At 39.7% G+C, this 20,922-nt stretch overlaps 1 long non-coding RNA gene across 1 annotated transcript; it reads left to right on the forward strand.

Annotated features, from left to right (window-relative positions):
* The first annotated feature begins 224 nt into the window (after positions 1-224).
* Positions 225-20,247, forward strand: LOC130156262 (uncharacterized). Its single transcript, XR_008824360.1, has 3 exons — positions 225-1,037; positions 17,061-17,803; positions 19,719-20,247. It is a non-coding gene; the product is annotated as an uncharacterized LOC130156262 (long non-coding RNA).
* Positions 20,248-20,922: the final 675 nt, after the last annotated feature.

The following is a 20,922-nucleotide window of genomic DNA, read 5'->3' on the forward strand; positions in this document are numbered from 1 at the left end:
AGCTCTAGAAGTTTCAATCTCCACATTTGGTCTTGAGAAGTGAAGGCAGTTGAAGGCTGAGGGTACTCAATACATTTTGTAAAGTTCTGGATTAAGGCTGTGTCCTTACTATGTGTGTTCAACATTATGGCTAAACATAAATTCCTTGGGTAATAATCTCAGTCTTGCATCCCCTTTAAAAATACGCTCCTTTGCAACAACAACATCTGGAGATTTGGAGTCAATAGGGTGTTCAGTTATGGAGAGAATTAAAATAGTAATAATAATTAAAAAAATCTCTGTAACATTTCACATCTCTTAGGCAAAGGTTACTGAGAGCCAGTTAGTTCAGTGCATGACCTCTGTAAATAGGAGCAGCCAAAAATAGCTCCATGGAAGGTCAGGGAAGGCATCTTTTCTGCATGTGGATAGCTTTGCATTTCTGACCTGAAACATCTATATGTCTTATGGTAAGCAAGCAAGAACAGACGGAAAGAAAACAGAATACAAAATGAACTTGGAGGGCAGCCAGAACCTGTTCCATATTCATACGAGCCTGTACAAAATTCTGTCAGCCTTGGCAATTTTTCCGTACATGAAATGGAGAAAGCCTGCGTTAACTTCTAAACCATGCTTCAAAGACAGTCTAGCCAAATAAATGCTGGATTCCAACTGCCAGTAGATGAACATCAGCAGGAGGGACCCTTATGTTTTACAATGGAGCCATAGGCTTGTACGCAAGTGATGTTAAACTTCTGACTGACCCTGGAGTTGGAAAGAAATTTCAGCTTGTCAGACCAAATGTTCTCTTTCTTTTGATACCTGTGTGTTGAGACAGAGTTTACAAGAAGCTTTTATAGCAAATCCCAAAGTCAGAGGTCACAACAGAACACTTTAATTATTGAATAGGCAAGAGCTAATGTGAGAGGGAAAGGCTCTGTGTTTCTCTGCATATTAATCTCCTCCCCGCCCCTTCCTGCCCAAATCCCCTTGGTTAATCAGGTTATGTTTGCTCTGTTTCTCTCAGGGAGCAAGCAGAATGCAGTGTTGCTAGAAAGGTAAGAGGGGGAAGAGGAGAAGGGCATGCTGAAAGCAAGAGCGGGTTGAGGATGTGTCCTGGTTTTGACTGTGATGGAATTAATTTTCTTCTTAGTAGCTGGTGCATTGCTGTGTTTTGGGTTTGGTGTGAGAGCAATGTTGATAGCACACTGATGTTTTTAGTTGTTGCTGGGTGATGTTTATAATAAATCAAGGACTTTTCAGTTTCTTGGGCCCTGCCAGTGCTGAAGGGTTGAAGGGTCACGGGAAACTGGGAGGAGACATAGCCAGGACAGGTGACCCAAACTAGCCAAAGAAGTATTCCATACCATATGATGTCTTGCTGAGTATATAAACTGGGGGAAGAAGAAGGAAGGGGGGGACATTTGGCATTATGACGTTTGTCTTCCCAAGTAACCGTTACACATGATGGAGCCCTGCTGCCCTGGGGATGGCCGAACACCTGCCTGCCCGTGGGAATTGGTGAATGAATTCCTGCTTTGCTTTGCTTGCGTGCGTGGCTTTTGCTTTACCTATTCAATTGTTCTTATCTCAACCCTTGAGTTTTACCTTCTGATTCTCCTCCCCATCCCTCTGGGTGAGGGGGAGTGAGCAAGCAGCTGCGTGGTGCTTGGTTGCCAGCCGGGGTTAAACCACGACAGGATGCTCCAGAAATGAAAGCTTCACTTTAGCAGGATTCCCAAGATGACAGCAGGATGCCTTTGGGCTGTGGGATGTTTCTATGGCCTGTCACGCTTGCTGAAGTGCATGATCTCGCATTTCAGGCCATGTGCCAAAGGACAGTGAAGGGAGCTTGCCTGTCTGTGCTCAGCCTGGAGGTACTGGTGGTCTCTGTGGCCAACAGCTCCCTCCCCAGACACCCACTCAACAGCCTGTTTCAGCTAAGGGTCCCTAGGAGGGAGTAACGCCGGGGGGAGCACACTCTGCCTGACACTTGCCTGAAGTGCAGGGGTTGCCCACATGTACATACATGTGCTCGTACACAGTTGTATGTGCTGCATGCTTTTGTGCAGTTAGACAGCCTTTAATTCATGCTGCACTCATCCTCTTGGACATGTGACTGCAAGCCACGTAAAAATGGCACAGATAGACCCACCAAAGTCAAATGCAGCTATGAGAAGCAGGGAGCCAGCACATGCACAGACAGCATCACTGACTTGTATGCTGGTGAATCCGTTTCCTTTAAGTCTGAGAGTGGTAAGATTTGGAGTGTTCTTCATATGGGTGCAGGCCTTGGAAATGCGCTTCTGTTCAGTTATAATGGGCAATATCAGACTGGGAGACTGAGGTCCAAAGCTCTTTTGTGATCAGTGCCTAAACCCAAAGCTTGCAGCTGAAACCATTTCTGAAATGTGAAAAATTGCTTGTTTTGAGGTCTGCGTCTGGGCAAGCTTAGGAGAATATGGTAAGTCTTGACAGGAGAATTAAGTGCAACGACTTGGGTGATTTTGGGAGCGTGGCAAATAATTGAGAAGGATGTAGATCTGTAGGTCTGCATCTGCATTCTGTGTTTTGGGAATGAATTTATCCAAAAGCTCAAAAGCAAAGCTTTCTAGACCAAATCATGAAGCTTCAGGGAGATTATGTGTAACCCTGCTTCTCTAATGCTCTCATCCTGGCTCAGGATCAATTGAATGTCAGCCTATGCTTGCATTTCATTACTGCTGGGGAGTGCCAAGCCACACAAGCATTGCCTAATTCAGTCTTGCCTGAAATTCATTCTTTGCTTGGATTGTGGTGCATTGTTCCTTTGAGACACATGTATTAGAAGAGATTTTTAGCACCCCTCTTTGTTAACAGCATGGATCAGAAACACTTTTGTTGCTCAAAGCCAGGTGAATGCTAAGGCATTCTTCCAAAAGCATAAGCATTGGTAAAGGCAGACCTGCGCTAGTAAGTCCCGAAGCTGTGACTTGATATTACATGTTCCCCAGCACAGAGCAGAGCTAATTGTGTGGCCACAGACTCCTGCTCCTGCAAGAATGAAGACAGGCAGGAAATGAACCATTAGAAACTGTTCCTTGGCAGGAGAGAGCTGTGGAAGAAGCAAGGTGTAGCAAGCACTGTGCTGTTGCAGAGCCAGACCTTGCAGGTGCCTGCAAGCCCCTTGGGGATCCCAGGTGCCTTGTTCCCACCTCACAGTGCTCGCTGGCAAGCATGTGTTGTGATGCATGCCTGGAATGTGCCAATACCCCAATATAGTGTGCTGCTATGGCCTGGTTGCTTGTTGCTGTCAGACACTGGCTGGCGCTGTATGTTACGATAGTTTTGCTGTGCTTGGCCCTCCCCTGTGCAATGCAGTGAAGGGCAAGAAGGCTGAGATGCTCCACAGAGCCCTTTAACTGCAGTAAGGGATGTTTGCTTCATCCCCCTGCCCCACCAGAGCGGCAGTCAGTAGTGTGTGTGTGAGGGGAGAAAGCTGAGCACTGCAACGAGCGGTTTTGGTTCAAGTCTGCGCTAGGCAGGAACCTGTCTTGCCAGCCCGTGGCTGCGAGTGCTGCTGGAGCCCTGTCACTGCAGGGCTGGCTGGCTCGCTGGGAGCTGCCCGCTCTGTGCAGGGAGGAGGAGGAGGAGGGTGTGCTATGTGGCAGCCTAGAGGCTCACCCCCACACAGAGCCTACGTCTGACTTGAAGGCTGAGCAACAGCATGATCTAAAGAGCAGGTCTCGTAAATTGTTTGCAGGTTAATTAACAGGAGGCTTTTTCTATGCCTCTCTGATACTGCCAGGTAAAAGGCTGTCAGTTGCACAAATACATACATAAATCTCCCCAACCTCCCCCAAACTAGACAGGTGCTCAGAGTTATGTGACTAGCTTAAAAATCATGAATTTACCATCTGGTGTACTTCTCATTGCCTTTCTGCCTTCCAAAACCTTAATTCCTGTTGTCCAGCTTCTTTTTTTATAAGCCAGGAACTAGTGGGGTGAGGTGGTTTGGTTTGGTTTGGCTTTTGCTAACAAAGTCCTGCGATTCCCAAAAGTGTAGTTTTAAGGAAAACTGCAGCATTTGCTCAGATCTAGTAGCACTGAAAGGAAGCTGAGAGGCAAAAACCTTAGTGGAGAAGGTGGGCCAGGAGCAAGGCTGAAACTGGCTCCATTGTTTGACTTCTGTGATAGCTGGTGGGTATGGCTGCACGCCCCAGGGAACTGCATGTTACAAATACATGGCTCTTGGTGTGCACAGCAATCAAATCACACGGCAATAACTGGACCAGTGGGAGAGGTGTGCAAGCAGTATAGGTTGTTAAATAATTAAAAAACCCACAAACCAACACACTACAGTTTGGTACTCTGCTCCTATCTCTTCATTTTAGATGAGAAAGAAATAGGAAGTTTATAGATGAAGAATCTTGAGAATATCTGCTTCAGTTTTAATTGCTGATAATGATCTTGATGGGGCAGTGGCTATACTGACTTCTGCGCCCAAACAGCTAACTTTTTAACCATTTAAGACTTCAGGCATCTAATGCCTTGAAGGTCTGATCCTGCTGAAAGTGCTGGTACAAAACAACCATTAAAGTCAGGGCACTACAAAAATCTTTAGAAACATTGATATGACAGCATGGGATTAATTTGGCCCACAGAGTTCTGCACAAGAGCCATAGGACTGGAGCTCCCTGACTAATAGAAATAGGATAAATCTAATCTAAAATCTGTTATCCTTTCTCATGCTGGTCTGCTGAACATGTGACTTGGAATTTGTGGATTGAGGTATAAAGTGTTAGGATTTAAAAATGTAACATATATTAATGTCTCAGTTCTTACATGCGGTTTGAGGTATCCTACAGAGATCAGATTTTTGGAAGTTGGATACTTGTCTGGATGGGAGTACTCCCTCTAAATACAGCCTTTTAAAGCTGTTGCACAGTGTTTCTTTGAAGTTTGTTGTCCACAGAGAGACTTAATCTGTCTGGAAACCTTGAGAAGAGCAATAAAATGTTTATTTCTTATGAAATCTTGGATGGAGATGTGTGATAAAGTTGGTAGATGTTTAATATTGGCTGATACATTAGATAGATCATTGCATTTCTAGTACTTAGGATGCAAGTGGCTTGCTTGTGATAAAGAAGGTTGAGAAATTATGTGCCAAGTGGCGAAAAATAACTTTTCATATGATTTGTATCCTTTTGAGGATAAAGCATCTTGTAGTTTCTCTGAAACAAGCATAATCACTGTTGTCAACTTTGGTAAAGAAATGTGAAAAAGAAAACTTGTTTTCTAGAAAGTATTCATGACCTGCTGAAGTTACCTGTAATCTCAGCCTTCTAACTGGACTAAAGATTTCATTAAAGACCTGCTGTAAAAATGGTTGTGCAAGACCTTTAATAGGGAAATTAATTTGAACTTTGGGCTGACACCATTTCCTGATTCTATGTAACTTGCTATTACATGCAAATAAATAAAGGGGAGTAAAAAACAACATGCCCAAAAGTAAGGTCAACCGTTGGACTCTGGACTGCTTGATACAGTGGCTGCAAATGTGCAAAAAATATTTCCGGGTTAAAAAATCTTTACTTTTGCAGTTCTTCTGTGGACTGTATATGCCTAACGAGCCTGAAGGATATTCTGGGAGGATGCTCAGAAAGGTTGCCATCCGTGTGTAGCAGTGGCACTTCCACTGGGGCTCCTTCCATGGCCAGCCAAGAGAAGTCATTCATCCTCTGGTCTCTTCTTGGATGGGTTTTCAACCGTTGTGGTTTTGGAGACATCTTAGAGAGATGTGTGTGGAGCCCTGTGCTGGAAATGGGAGATAAGATTGTGTTGTGGTTTAACCTCTGCCAGTGACTAAGCCTCACACAGCTGCTCGCTTGCTTTCTCCCCCCACAGTGGGATGGGGGAGAGGAATGGAAGAGCAAAGTGAGAAAACTCCTGGGTTGAGATAAAGGCAGGTTAATAGGTAAAGCAAAACAAGGAATTCGTTCACTGCTTCCCATAGGCAGGCAGGTGCTAAGCCATCCCCAGGACAGCAGGGCTTCATCACGCGTAACAGGGACTTGGGAAGGCAAACGCTGTAATGCTGAATGTCCCCACTTCCTTCTTCTTCCCCCAGCTTATATATACTCAGCGTGATGTCCCATGCCATGGAACATCCCTTTGGCCAGTTCAGGCTGGCTAGCCTGGCCATGTCCCCTCCTGAATTCCAGTGCCACTTCTGCCCTCTTGCTAGGTTAAGTCTCAAGGATAAGTCTTAGGGTTAAGTCTTAGGGTTAAGTCGCAGGGCTAAGTCTCAAGGTTAAGCCTTAAGGTTGAGTCTCAAGGTTGAGTCTTAGGGTTAAGCCTTTAGGTTAAGTCCTAAGGTTAAGACTTAGCGATAAGTCTTAGGGTTAAGTCTTAAGGTTAGAGTCTTAAGGTTAAGTCTTGGGTTAAGTCTCGGGTTAAGTCTCAGGGCTAAGTCTTAGCATTAAGCTTTGGGTTAAGTCTTAGAGTTAAGTCTTAGTGTTAAGTCTTAAGGTTAAGTCTTAAAGGTTGAGCCTTAGAGTTAAGTCTTAAGGTTGACTTTTAAGTCTTAGGGTTAAATTTAGGGATAAGTCTTAAGGTTAAGTCTTAGGGTTAAGTCAAAGTTAAGTTTTAAGGTTGAATCTTACGGTTAAGTCTCAGGGTTAAGTCTTTAAAGTTAAGTCTTAAGGTTGAGTCTTAGGGTTAAGTCTTAAGGTAGAGTCTTTTCGCTTAAGTCTTAAGGTTAAGTCTTGGGGATAGGTCTTTAGGTTAAGACTTAGAGTTAAGTCTTAAGGTTAAGTTTTAGGATTAATTTTACGGTTAAGTCTTTAGATTAAGTCTTAAGGTTGAGTCTTAGGGTTAAGTCTTAAGGTAGAGTCTTAGGATTAAGTCTTAAGGTTGAGTCTTTAGGGTTAAGTCTTAGGGATAGGTCTTTAGGTTAAGACTTAGGGTTAAGTCTCAAGGTTAAGTTTTAAAGGTTAAGTTTTAGGATTAATTTTACAGTTAAGATTTAGGATTAAGTCTTTAGGTTAAGTCTTAAGTTTCAGTCTTAGAGTTAAGTCTTAGGGTTAAATATTAGAGTTAAGTCTTAAGGTTGAGTTTTAGGGTTAAGTCTTAGGTTTAGGTCTTTAGGTTATGACTTACGGTAAAGTCTCAAGGTTAAGTGTTAGGGTTAATTATTTAGGTTATGTCTTAAGTTCGAGCCTTAAGGTTAAAGTCTTAGAGTTAAGTATTAAGGTTAAGTCTTTAGGTTGAGTCTTAGGGTTAAGTCTTAGACTTAAGTCTTAAGGTTAAGGCTTAGGGTTGAGTCGTAGGGTTGAGTTGTAGGGTTGAGTCTTAGAGTTAAGTCTTAGGGTTAAGGCTTAGAGTTAAATCTTGAGGTTAATTGTTAAGGTTAAGTCTTAAGGTTAAGTTTTAGGGTTAAATCTTAAGGTTGAGTCTTAGGGTAAAGTGTTAGGATTAAGTCTTTAGGTTAAGTCTTAAGGTTAATTTGTAAGTTTGAAACTTAGGGTTAAGTCTTAGAGTTAAGTTTAAGGTTAAGTCTTTAGGTTGAGTATTAGGGTTAAGTATTAGAGTTGAGTCTTAGGGTTAAGTCTTGCGGTTGAGTCTTAGGGTTAAGTGTTAGGGTTAAGTCTTAGGGATAAGACAGGGTTAAGTCTTAAGGTTGAGTCTTAAGTTTAAGTCTTAGGGTTATGTCTTAGAGTTAAGTCTTAAGGTTAAGTCTCAGAGTTGAGTATTAGGGTTAAGTATTAAGGTTAGGTCTTTAGGTTAAGACTTAGGGTTAAGTCTCAGTTTTAAGTCTTACGGTTAAGTTCTTAGTTTAAGTCTTAAGGGTAGGTTTTAAGATTGAGGCTTAGTGTTAAATGTTAGGGTTAAGTCTTTAGGTTAAGTTCTAAGGTTAAGTGTTAAGGTTCAGTCTTAGAGTTAAGTCTTAGGGTTAAGTCTTCTGGTTAAGTCTTTAGGTTAAGCCCTAAGGTTAGGTGTTAAGGTTCAGTCTTAGGGTTAAGTCTTAAGGTTGAGTCTTACTGTTAAGTCTTAGGGATAAACTTAGGGTTAAGTCTTTAAGGTTAAGTCTTAAGGTTAAGTCTAAAGGTTGAGTCTTAGGGATATGGCTTAGGGTTAAATCTTAGGGTTAAGTCTTTGGGATAGGTCTTTAGGTTAAGACTAATGATTAAGTCTCAATGTTAAGTCTTAAGGTCAAGTTTTTAGGTTTAATCTTAAGCTTAAGTCTTAAGGTTGAGTCTTATGGTTAAGTCTGAAGGTTAATTCTTAAAGGTTGAGTCTTAGGGTTAAGTCTGAGGGTTAAATTTAGGGATAATTCTTACGGTAAAGTCTTAGGGTTAAGTGTTAAGGTTAAGTGTTAAGTCTTATGGTTAAGTTTTAGGGTTAAGTCTTTAGGTAAAGTCTTAAGGTTAATTACTAAGGTTGAGTCTTAGGGTTAAGTCTTAGGGTTAAGTCTTAAGGTAGAGTCTTAGGATTAAATCATACGGTTAAGTCTTAAGGATATGTTTTAGACTTAAGTCTTAGGGTTAAGTCTTAAGGATAAGTCTTAGGGTTAAGACTTATTGTTAAGTCTTAGGGTTGAGTCTTAGAGTTAAGTCGTAAGGATGACTCTTAGGGTTAAGTCTAATGTTTAAGTCTTAGGGTTAATTCTTAGGGTTATGTTTTAGGCTTAAAACTAAGGGTTAAGTCTTTAGGTTAAGTCTTATTGTTAAGTCTAAAGGTTGAGTCTTAGGGATAAATCTATAGGATAAGGCTCTCTTAGCGTTAAGGTTAGGGTTAGGTTAGGGTTAGGGTTAAGGTTAGGATTAGGGTTAGGGTTAGGATTAGGTACATGCCATGCACAGCTCGACCAGAGAAGGTGCCATGAAGGATTTCTGTTGGTAGTTCTCATATTGCCCTGGTAGCCATTTAAAGTACACCACAGAAGTTGTGCTAACTGCTTTCTGGGGTAAGATGTGGAACCACTGATGTTTTCACTCGGCTGGAGCCAAAATGGTACACGGCACACCCCAGGCACAGCTCCACTGGAGAAGGTGCCATGAAGAATTTCTGTTGGTAGTTCTCACACTGCCCTGGTAGTCATGAAAAAATGTCTCGTGTAAAAACTCTCATGTGTAAAAATTCTCACGTGTAACAGAAGTCTCAGCTGTAAAAAAATGTCTCACGAGTAAAAAGTCTCACAGGTAAAAAAGTCTCATACGTAAAAAAAGTCTCACGAGTAGAAAAGTCTCATTGGTAAAAATAGGAGTAAAAATTCTCACGGGTAAAAAAAGTCTCACAGGTAAAAAAAGGGTCACATGTAAAATGTTTCACAGGTAAAAAAAGTCTCAGGGGTAAAAAAAGGTCTCACGTTTAAATAGTCTCCACTGTAAAAAAAGTCTCACGAGTTAAAAGTCTTACGGCTAAAAAAAGTCTCACGGGTAAAAAGTCTCACGGGTAAAACAAGTCTCATGGGTAAAAATTCTCACGGTAAAAAAATTTTAGCTGTAAAAAATGTCTCACGGGTAGAAAAAGTGTCACCAGTAAAAACATCTAACGGTTAAGAAAAGACTCATGGGTAAAAAAGTCTGACGGGTAAAAAAAGGGGTAAAACACCTCACAGGTAAAAAAAGTCTCACAGGTAAAAAAAGTCTCACATGTAAAATGTTTCACAGGTAAAAAAAGTCTCAGGGGTAAAAAAAGGTCTCACGTTTAAATAGTCTCCACTGTAAAAAATGTCTCACGGTTAAAAAGTCTCACGGGTAAAATAAGTCTCACGGGAAAAGTTTCACGGCTAAGAAAATTCCAACGGGTAAAACAAATCTCACGGGTAAAAATTCTAACAGTAAAAAAAATTTAGCTGTAAAAAATGTCTCACGGGTAGAAAAAGTGTCACTGGTAAAAACATCTAACGGTTAAGAAAAGACTCATGGGTAAAAAAGTCTGATGGGTAAAAAAAGTCTCACAAGTAAAAATTCTAACGGGTAAAAAGCCTCAAGGGTAAAAATAGTCACGGTAAAAAAAGGTTCAGCTGTAAAAAAAAGACTCCTGGGTAAAAAAATTATAATGGGCAAAAAACATTCTAGGTGTAAAAAGTCTCACAGGTAAAAAAAGTCTCACGGGTAAAAATTCTCACAGCAAAAAATGTCTCACGGGTAAAAAAAGTCTCAGGAAATAAAGCCTGATGAGGAAAAAAAATCTGACGAGTAAAAAAAGTCACAAGGGTAAAAACTCTTATGGGTAAAATATCTCACAGGTAAAAAAAGTCTCACGGGTAAAATAAGTCTCACGGTAAAAATTCTCACAAGTAAAAATTCTCATGGTAAAAAAAAAGGATCACGAGTAAAAAATCTCACAGGTAAAAAAGGTCTTACGGGTAAAATGTCTCATGGGTAAAAAAAGTCTCATGGGTAAAAAAGGTTTGATGGGTAAAAAAAGTCTCACGGGTAAAAAGTCTCAAGGGTAAAAATTGTCAAGGTAAAAATGTCTCCTGTAAAAAAGGTCTGATCGATAAAAAAAATCGCACAGGTAAAAAAAGTCTCATGGGTAAAAAGTCTCATGGGTAAAAAAAGTCTGATGGCTAAAAAAAATCTTATGGGTAAAAAATATAACGGGTAAAAAGTCTCACTGGTAAAAAAAAATCTCACGGGTAAAAAAAGTCTCACTGGTAAAAAACATCTCAAGTTTAAAAAGTCCCGTGGGTAAAAAAAAGTCTCATGGTGTGAAAAGTCTCACGCGTAAAAAAACTCTCACGGGACGAAAAATTCTCATGGGTAAAAAGTCTCACATGTAAAAAAAGTCTGACGGGTAAAAAAAGTATCATGGGTAAAAAGTCTCACGGGTAAAAAAAGTCTCACAGGTAATAAAAGTCTCACGGGTAAAAAGTCTGACGGGTAAAAAGTCTCATGGGAAAAAAAGCCTGGCGAGTAAAAAAATCTGATGGATAAAAAAGGTCTTATGGGTAATAAGTCTCATGGCTAAAATGTCACAGGAGTGAAAAAGGTTTCATGGGTAAAAAAAGTCTCAAGGGTAAAAACTCTCATGGGTAAAATATCTCAAGGGGAAAAAAAAATCTCACGGGTAAAAGAAGTCGCATGGGTAAAAAGTCTCACAGGTAAAAAAAGTCTCAAGGGTGAAAAATCTCATGGGTAAAAAAAGTCTCACAGGTAAAAAAGTCTCACACGTAAAAAAAGTCCCACAGGTATAAAATTCTCATGGGTAAAAAGCCTCAAGGGTAAAAATTCTCATGGGTAAAGAAAGTCTGACAAGACAAAAAGCCTGGTGAGTAAAAAAATCTGACGGATAAAAAAGGTCCTATGGGTAATAAGTCTCATGGGTAAAAAAGGTTACACGGGTAAAAAACGTCTCACATGTAAAAAGTCTCACGGCTAAAAAAGTCTCACGGGTAAAAAAAGTCTCATGGGAAAAAACGCCTGACGAGTAAAAAAATCAAATGGATAAAAAAAGTATTATGGATAATAAGTCTCATGGGTAAAAAAAGTCTTAGGGGTAAAAAGTGTCAAGGGTAAAAATTGTAAGGGTAAAAATGTCTCACGTGTAAAAAAAGTCTGAGGGGTAAAAAAAGTCTGATGGGGAAAAAGTGTCATGGGGAAAAAAAGTCTCACGGGTAGAAAAGTCTCATGGGTAAAAAGGTCACACAGGTAAAAAAAGTCTCACGTTTGAAAAGTCTCATGGGTAAAAAAGGTCTCATGGGTAGAAAATTCTCACGGGTAAAACAACTCTCACGGGTAGAAAGATTCGCAAGGGCAAAAAGTCTCACAGGTAAAAAAAGTCTCATGGGTCAAAAACGTCTCATGGGTAAAAAGTCTCACAGGTAAAAAAAGTCTGATGGGTAAAAAATCTAACAGGTAAAAAAGTCTCACGGGTAGAAAAGTCTCACGGGTGAAAAAAGTCTCATGGGTAAAAAGGTCACATGGGTAAAAAAAGTCTCACGTTTAAAAAGTCTCATGGGCAAAAAAAGTCTCATGGGTAGAAAATTCTCACAGGTAAAACAAATCTCAAGGGTAGAAAGATTAGCAAGGGTAAAAAGTCTCACAGGTAAAAAAAGTCTCATGGGTCAAAAACGTCTCATGGGTAAAAAGTCTCACAGGTAAAAAAAGTCTCATGGGTCAAAAACGTCTCATGGGTAAAAAGTCTCACAGGTAAAAAAAGTCTGATGGGTAAAAAATCTAACAGGTAAAAAAGTCTCACGGGTAGAAAAGTCTCAGAGGTAAAAAAAGTCTCATGCGTAAAAAAAGTCTCACGGGTAAAAAAAGTCACGGGCAAAAAGTCTCACAGGTAAAAAAAGTCTCACGGGTAAAAAACATCTCACGGGTAAAAAGTCTCAGAGGTGAAAAGTCCCATAGGTAAAAAATGTCCCACGGGAAAAAAAGCCTGATGAGTAAAAAAATCTGATGGATAAAAAAGGTCTTATGGGTAATAAGTCTCATGGCTAAAATATCACACGAGTGAAAAAGGTTTCATGGGTAAAAAAAGTCTCATGGGTAAAAAGTCTCAAGGGTAAAAATTGTCACGGTAAAAATGTCGCACATGTAAAAAAAATCTGACGGGTAAAAAAAGTCTCAGGAAAAATTCTCATGGGTAAAAAGTCTCACGGGTAAAAAAAGTCTGACGGGTAAAGAAGTCTCATGGGTAAAAAAGTCACAGAGGTAAAAAAAGCCTCTCGGGTAAAAAAAAGTCTCACGGTAAGAAAAGTATCAGGGTACAAAAAAGTTCACGGGACAATAGTATCACAAGTAAAAAAAGCCTCATGGGTTAAAAAGTCTCAAGAGTAAAAAGTCTCATGGGGAAAAATGTCTCATGGGTAAAAAGTCTCACGGGTAAAAAAAGTCTCAGGGGTAGAAAAATTCTCACGCGTAAGATGTGTCAGGTAAAAAAAGTCTCACAGGTAAAAAAAGTCTCAGAGGTAAGTAGTGTCACGGGTAAAAAAAAAGACGGGGAAAAGAAATCTCACGGGTAGAAAGTCTCACGGGTGAAAAAAGTCTCACAGGTAAAAAAAGTCTCACGGGTAAAAAGTCTGACGGGTAAAATGTCTGACGGGTAAAATATCTGACGGGTAAAAAAAGTCTGACTGGTAAAAAAAGTGTGACGGGTAAAAAAAGTCTCACAGAAAAAAAAGCCTGATGAGTAAAAAAATCTGATGGATAAAAATGGTCTTATGGGTAATAAGTCTCATGGGTAAAAAGTCTCACGCGTCAAAAAAGTCTGACAGGTAAAGAAGTCTCATGGGAAAAAACTCTAATGGGTAAAAAAGCCTCATGGGTAAAAAAAGTCTCATGGGTAAAAATTCTCAAGGGTCAAAAGTCTCACACGTAAAAAAAGTCTCATGGGTAGAAAGTCTCATGGGTAAAAAACATCTCACGGGTAAAAAGTCTCAGAGGTGAAAAGTCCCATAGGTAAAAAATGTCTCACGGGAAAAAAGCCTGATGAGTAAAAAAATCTGATGGATAAAAAAGGTCTTATGGGTAATAAGTCTCATGGCTAAAATGTCACACGAGTGAAAAAGGTTTCATGGGTAAAAAAAGTCTCACGGGTAGAAAAATTCTCACGCGTAAGAAGTCTCAGGTAAAAAAAGTCTCACAGGTAAAAAAAGTCTCAGAGGTAAGTAGTGTCACAGGTAAAAAAAAAGACGGGTAAAAGAAATCTCACGGGTAAAAAGTCTCACAGGTAAAAAAAGTCTCAAGGGTGAAAAATCTCACGGGTGAAAAAAGTCTCACACGTAAAAAAAGTCCCACGGGTAAAAATTCTCATGGGTAAAAACCTCAAGGGTAAAAATTCTCATGGGTAAAGAAAGTCTGACAAGACAAAAAGCCTGGTGAGTAAAAAAATCTGATGAATAAAAAAGGTCCTATGGGTAATAAGTCTCATGGGTAAAAAAAGTCTCATGGGTAAAAAACGTCTCACAGGAAAAAAGTCTCACGGCTAAAAAAGTCTCACGGGTAAAAAAAGTCTCATGGGAAAAAAGTTTCATGGTTAGAAATGTCTCAGAGGTAAAAAGTCTCACAGGTAAAAAAAGTCTCATGGTTAAAAAGTCTCATGTTTAAAAAGCCTCAAAGGTAAAAATTCTCATGGGTTAAAAATGTCTCATGGGTAAAAAGTGTGACTGGTAAAAGAAATCTCACAGGTACAAAGTCTCACGGGTAAAAATTATCACGGTAAAAAAAGTCTCACGGGTAAAAAAAGTCTCATGGGTCAAAAACGTCTCATGGGTAAGAAATGTCTGACGGGTAAAAAAAGTCTGATGGGCAAAAAACGTCTCGCGTTTAAAAAGTCTCAGGGGTAGAAAAATTCTCATGGGTAAAAAGTCTCACAGGTCAAAAAAGTCTCACGGGTAAAAAAAGTCATGGGTAAAAAGTCTCACAGGTAAAAAAAGTCTCATGGGTAAAAAAGGTCTCACGTGTAAGAAGTGTCACGGGTAAAAAAGTCTCATGGGTAAAAAGTCTCACAGGTAAAAAAAGTCTCAAGGGTAAAAAACATCTCACGGGTAAAAAGTCTCAGAGGTAGAAAGTCCCATAGGTAAAAAATGTCTCACGGGAAAAAAAGCCTGATGAGTAAAAAAAGTCTGACGGGTAAAGAAAACTCATGGGTAAAAACTCTAATGGGTAAAAAAGTCTCACAGGTAAAAAATGTCTCACAGGTAAAATAAATCTCACGTTTAAAAATTCTCACGTGTAAAAAAAGTCTCATGGTTAGAAAAGTCTTAAGGGTAAAAAAACTCTCAGAGGTGGAAAAATTCTCATGGGTAAAAAGTCACACAGGTAAAAAAAGTCTCCCGGGTAAAAAAAGTCTCACGGTAAGAAAAGTCTCAGGGGTCAAAAAAGTTCCACGGGACAGTAGTATCACCAGTAAAAAAAGTCTCACAGGTAAAAAAAGTCTCAAGGGGAAAAAATTCTCATGGGGAATAATGTCTCATGGGTAAAAAGTCCCACGGGTAAAAAAAGTCTCATGGGCAGAAAAATTCTCACGCGTAAGAAGTGTCAGGTAAAAAAAGACTCAGAGGTAAGTAGTGTCACGGGTAAAATATCTGACGGGTGAAAGAAATCTCATGGTTAAAAGTCTCATGGGTAAAAAGTCTCACAGGTAAAAATAGTCTCACGGGTAAAAATTCTCATGTGTAAAAAGCCTCAAGGGTAAAAATTCTCATGGGTTAAAAATGTCTCACGGGTAAAAAATGTGACTTGTAAAAGAAATCTCACAGGTACAAAGTCTCACGGGTAAAAATTATCACGGTAAAAAAAGTCTCACGGGTAAAAAAAGTCTCAGGGGTAGAAAAATTCTCAGGCGTAAAAAGTCTCAGGTAAAAAAAGTCTCACAGGTAAAAAAAATCTCAGAGGTAAGTAGTGTCACGGGTAAAAAAAAAGACGGGTAAAAGAAATCTCACGGGTAAAAAGTCTCACGGGTAAAAAAAGTCTCACAGGTAAAAATTCTCATGTGTAAAAAGCCTCAAAGGTAAAAATTCTCATGGGTTAAAAATGTCTCACGGGTAAAAAGTGTGACGGGTAAAAAAAGTCTCATGGATAAAAAAAGTCTCAAGGGTAAAAAAAGTCTGACGGGTAAAAGAAGTCTCATGGGTAAAAAGTCTCACGGGTAGAAAAAGTCTCATTGGTAGAAAAATTCTCACGCGTAAGAAGTCTCAGGTAAAAAAAGTCTCACAGGTAAAAAAGGTCTCAGAGGTAAGTAGTGTCACGGGTAAAATGTCTGACGGGTAAACCAAATCTCACGGGTAAAAAGTCTCATGGGTAAAAAAAGTCTCACACATAAAAAAAGTCTCACGGGTAAAAATTCTCATGTGTAAAAAGCCTCAAGGGTAAAAATTCTCATGGGTAAAAAAAGTCTCACGTGTAAGAAGTGTCATGGGTAAAAAAGTCTCACAGTTAAAAAAAGTCTCATGGGTAAAAAGTCTCACAGGTAAAAAAAGTCTCACGGGTAAAAAACGTCTCACGGGTAAAAAGTCTCAGAGGTAAAAAGTATAAAAAGGATAAAATATTTGTTGGTAATAGTAGATCATTTAACACAATGCGTAGAAGCTTATCCTGTAACACGAGCTACGGCACAAACAGTGGTAAAAATTTTATTAGAGCATTTGATACCTAGATACGGGATAATCCAGTACGTTGATTCTGATCAGGGCACACACTTTACTCCCCAGATAATAAAATTATTATGTCAATCATTCCGTGGCACCCACAAAGCTCGGGGAAAGTAGAAAGAATGAATCAAACAATAAAACAACAATTAGCTAAGTTAACGATCGAGACACAAATGCCCTGGACGAAATGTTTACCATTGGCACTTGTAAACGTAAGAACTAAACCACACAGTCAGACTGGATTATCGCCATGTGAAATGTTATATGGCATGCCTTATTCTCAAGGGATGCCTCTAGGGAACAGCGTAGTTGAGGATCATAGTATCTAAAAATATATCATTACCATCGGAAAGAGATTAAAAGAGCTGAGGGAAATTGGGATGATGGCTCAAACACCACCTCTAGGTTTTGCAATGCATCAGTTGAAAGCGGGAGATGAGGTGTTGATAAAAACATGGGAAGAAGAAAACCTATCTCCCCTCTGGTGATTTGAAGAATCAGTCAGCAATATGCAGGCGGGCGGAGGTTATCTTTATTCGGCAGCGCTGGGTGCGTGGGGGATCGCTCCACCAAAGTCATGCACACCGAGTGGGCTTTTCAGTCCCCCCTTTATACAAGCAAGCTACTCAGACCTATTCATTAGTTTCCCAAGAAATTGTTTATATATTCATTACAATTCTGAGAATCCATTTACATATCTCGTGCCTGCGCAATGTCCTTGAGGAGTTGTCTCTGCGCAGACTCTGTTCCTTAGCGGCCATGTTTAAAGTCTCCATCTTCGCCACATCGCATGTACAACAGGAATCTAAGACAAAATGTCCCTTCTAAAGGTAATCAACCCAAGGACTTAGCACTCTGTGCATCCGTCATGTGGCAATAAGGGTCCTTGGACATTTCCCGATTTTAACTAAACATCGGTGCGTCATCCTTTAGATAAGTGGTACGGCATTCACTATTCACTGGGAAGGACCTTTTCTTGTTTTATTAACTACAGAAACAGCTGTAAGAACTGCTGAGAAAGGATGGCCACATGTTTCGCGAGTAAAAGGTCTGGTAGAGGACTGGAAAATAACATCTGAACCAGGAAGAACTAAACTAACCATCAGAAGAACTTGACGAAGCCTTCATCAAAGAGCATAAGCTAAGTTGCTGTGGGAATTTCGTTGTAATTACTCCTGTAGAATTAAGCAGTAACCGGGAACAGTTAAGAGCCAGTAATGTATTAATGTAGAGGAGGATTGACAAAAAGTCGTACCCTCTCAAGCCCCTGGAGAGGAGCCGGTACTAGTGCCTGTCCGTCGTGTAAACAGTGTTGTTTATTTTTAAGGGCTAAGTGTTCCAAATGTTTTAAGTATATTACTTCCCCAGGAGGAGGACAGGAACACTATCTAAATAACAGCTTAGAGTTTCGGTGTATTCGATACAAAGCCACCACCCCCTTCCATAACCTACCCTGGGTAAGGTTTTATTGTTGTTGATTTAATCAAGAAGTGTTTTTAGGAAATAAGAGACAATAATAAGCTATCCACAACATATGCCAAAATTTTTGGGACACAGCATACAAATTATCTTATCTGGCTGTTTAAAAGAGACGATCCCTTAAGATTAAAGAAGAGGGCAACACCGGATAGGGAACTGGTGCTGCGTCTTGGAAGGTCTGCCAAGGGCTGCAACCCCTTCGGGCTGTGACCATCGATCACTATGGCCCTTACCGGACCTCTTCTAGTCCTACTTGGGGTGAGTTCCTTAACCCAGGCTACGACGAACTGCAATCCATATATAGTAACTACTAGAAGGGGACGGGTAAGTTCCCAAACCTTGGTGTATCATATGGTCTATGACTGTAAAGACCAGAAAATAGGAAACTGATTTCATAACCAAACCCAGTATGCTCTGTGCAGAAAAGGTAACAGGACCGTATGCTATGATCCAAAAGAACTCCCTTCTCAATATTGGGTGGAAATTAAGAGAAATTCGGAAGTAGGTAGATTAATTGGAACAAGTCGGGTTATAACCAATTTGAACACGTCAGTATCAGTAATCTTTGATGCATGTGGTATTATAGATGATGATCCAGACACTAATTGTGGGAGTTTGGAGTGGAGATGGTACTATAGTAATCAACCAAAATACATCTGCCCCGGTGGACATCAATGTCAAATAAACCCTGATTATGTACCTAGTCAAACCGCGAGGTATCAATCGGCACACCTATGCCGAAGAAGGGGATGGTCCTGTGTATGTTGGGATACTGCAGGCTGGGGGTATGATAATCCACGTGGAAGTTTACAAGCTTCAGTCACAAGGGTACAAACAGACAGTAACTGTACAACCCGTACCTGCAATCTAGTAAATTTAACCTTATAAATTTAGAGATTTGGAAACAGAAGAAAGTAACCAAAATTGGACTTAAGATATATGGACCTGGAGAAGACCCGGGTGTAGTTATTAATATTAAAATCAAAGAAAGGATAAAAGAGTCAGTGCAACATAGACTGTTATTCAACTCATTTTATCATGAAATAGAAACAGGAGTAAAATATGAAATTCCCACAGTTGCTAAAAATCTATTTATAAATCTTGCTGAAAACATTGCTAAGTCATTGAATACAACTAATTGTTATGTTTGTGGTGGAACAAATCAAGGTGAACGATGGCCATGGGAGGCTATGGAGAGCAACATAAGCAATCCCCAAGCATGGGAAACAATGAAAAAGGGTAATAGAAAACAACAATGGGTACTCCAAACGAGTATAATTGGAAGAAGTTGTTGGCAAAATCTAAAAAACCAAAGGAAGACAAGTAGGTAACCTGGAGTGTGAAGGAGGTTACCTATGGAATGAAACTCAGAATAGCTGGGATAAATGGGGATACCCACGGGAAATGAATCATCAATTTAAGAACTGGACCAATGGAACAAACACACCAAACGGTTGGCCAACTCCTGAAGGACGTTACTGGATTTGTGGCAAACTAGCCTATGCATATTTACCAAAGAATTGGACAGGACCCTGTGTATTAGGAACTATAAGACCCAGTTTTTTCCTGTTACCCATAGATCGGGGAGAGCGATTAGGGGTCCCAGTATATGCTGAAGCTGATGAGCTAAGGAAAAGGCGCCATAAATGAAGCTTACAAATGGAAATTGGAAATATAATGAATGGCCTCCTGAAAGAATCATTGCCTATTATGATCCAACTAGGTGGACAGAAGATGGATCCTGGGGTTATAGGACCCCAATATATATGCTTAATAGAGTAATTAGGCTACAAGCTGTAGTAGATATAGTTGTAAATAAAAACGGAGATGTACTTGGATTAATTGCAAAACAAAATACCAAGATGAGAACCGCTTTGTATCAAAATCACTTAGCTCTGGATTATTTGTTAGCACAAGAAGGAGTTGTCTGCGGAAAATTTAACTTTAGTAATTGTTGCTTAGAGATTGATGATGAAGGAAAAGCCGTAAATCAGCTGATAAAAGAAATAAAGAAAATTGCACATGTCCCAGTTCAAACTTGGAATGTGATCAATCTAGAAGGATTAGGGGGAAAATTTATAGGCGGTGGTTGGCTTACTAAAATTGGGATAATTGTATTGGGGTTATGTGGAGGATTGCTAATCATTCCATGTTTAACACCTTGTTTTACCAGATTAATACACTCGGTTATACAAGGGATACAAATATCTGCGGTACCTGTTCACCCAGAACCAGGGAAAGACAAAACCCATTCCCTGATGATAATAAAAACAAAAAAAGATCCAAAATTGATACCAATTCGACAAGTGTTGACTCGACTGGAAACGAAAACATGAATCAATACCATAAAAAAGAAGATAGGGGATGGTGAAATGTGTTCATTTGATTCGTGTCGATATAGAACAATGCTAGGTCCGCAGGATGAAATGTAACCTTCTGTCTTACATACCCTTATATAACCACACGCTTAAGAAAAACAGAGTGATCAATGTCTATAGTTCCTGTATCTTGCAAAGAACATCTGGCTACATACCTAATTTCTGTATCTTAAAAAGGACATCTGGTTACACACCCTGATACGCAGGCTGAGCTGCTAACAGCAGAGTGTTAAGTAAGAGAAGTTTACAGGGCGCATGCGTAAAATCTAGGGTCATCCTAAGGGTGAGCCGAGGAAGACTGCTGACTTCATCCACCGACCGCCAGACAGGGGTTAAGAAGACCCTTGGAGACAGAAAGAGCATGTGCCACGAAGTACACGCCTATTCCAAGGATCCATTTACATAAACCGACCCTTCCTTAGAAATAGCTATGAATATGTATTAGTTTAGAAAATATAAACCAAAAATAAATTTTGTACAGCGCGTGTCTTGGTGGAGCAGAGACTCCCAGCGCACCCAGGGCTGTTTGCTTGCCTCTATTTGCTTAATAAATTGCAAACTTTGATTGTAATCCTATTTTGGGACTAAGTTATTTATCACAACGACATAAACACAGTTCCCATCTAAGTGATTAAAAGCTGATAGAAACCGCTTATCAAGAAACCAGTTTTACAGTACCTTGTTCTTTTCACTCCCGGTTGTTGCTGCAGGTCTAGAAAACAGAAATATATTTCAGTACTGAAATGCTTACATTGATTATGAATAACACTACAGTTGCTTTGAAAACTTCATTGCAGAAATGAATTAAACTAAAATCTAGTACAACAACTTTGTTAGGTGTAGTTGAAGACTGAAACAGTTATTGTCTACCATTATGTCTATTGGAAGGCTATTTTTTCCACAAGATATTAAGCAAATAGTTGAAATAACTATTCTCTCAGCTGCACACAAAGTGACAGAAATCTTACAGCTACAGACATGTAGCTATACGGTTATGTG

The sequence above is a fragment of the Falco biarmicus genome, chromosome 10 (genome assembly GCF_023638135.1).
Source record: "Falco biarmicus isolate bFalBia1 chromosome 10, bFalBia1.pri, whole genome shotgun sequence".
In the NCBI taxonomy this organism is placed as follows: domain Eukaryota; kingdom Metazoa; phylum Chordata; class Aves; order Falconiformes; family Falconidae; genus Falco; species Falco biarmicus.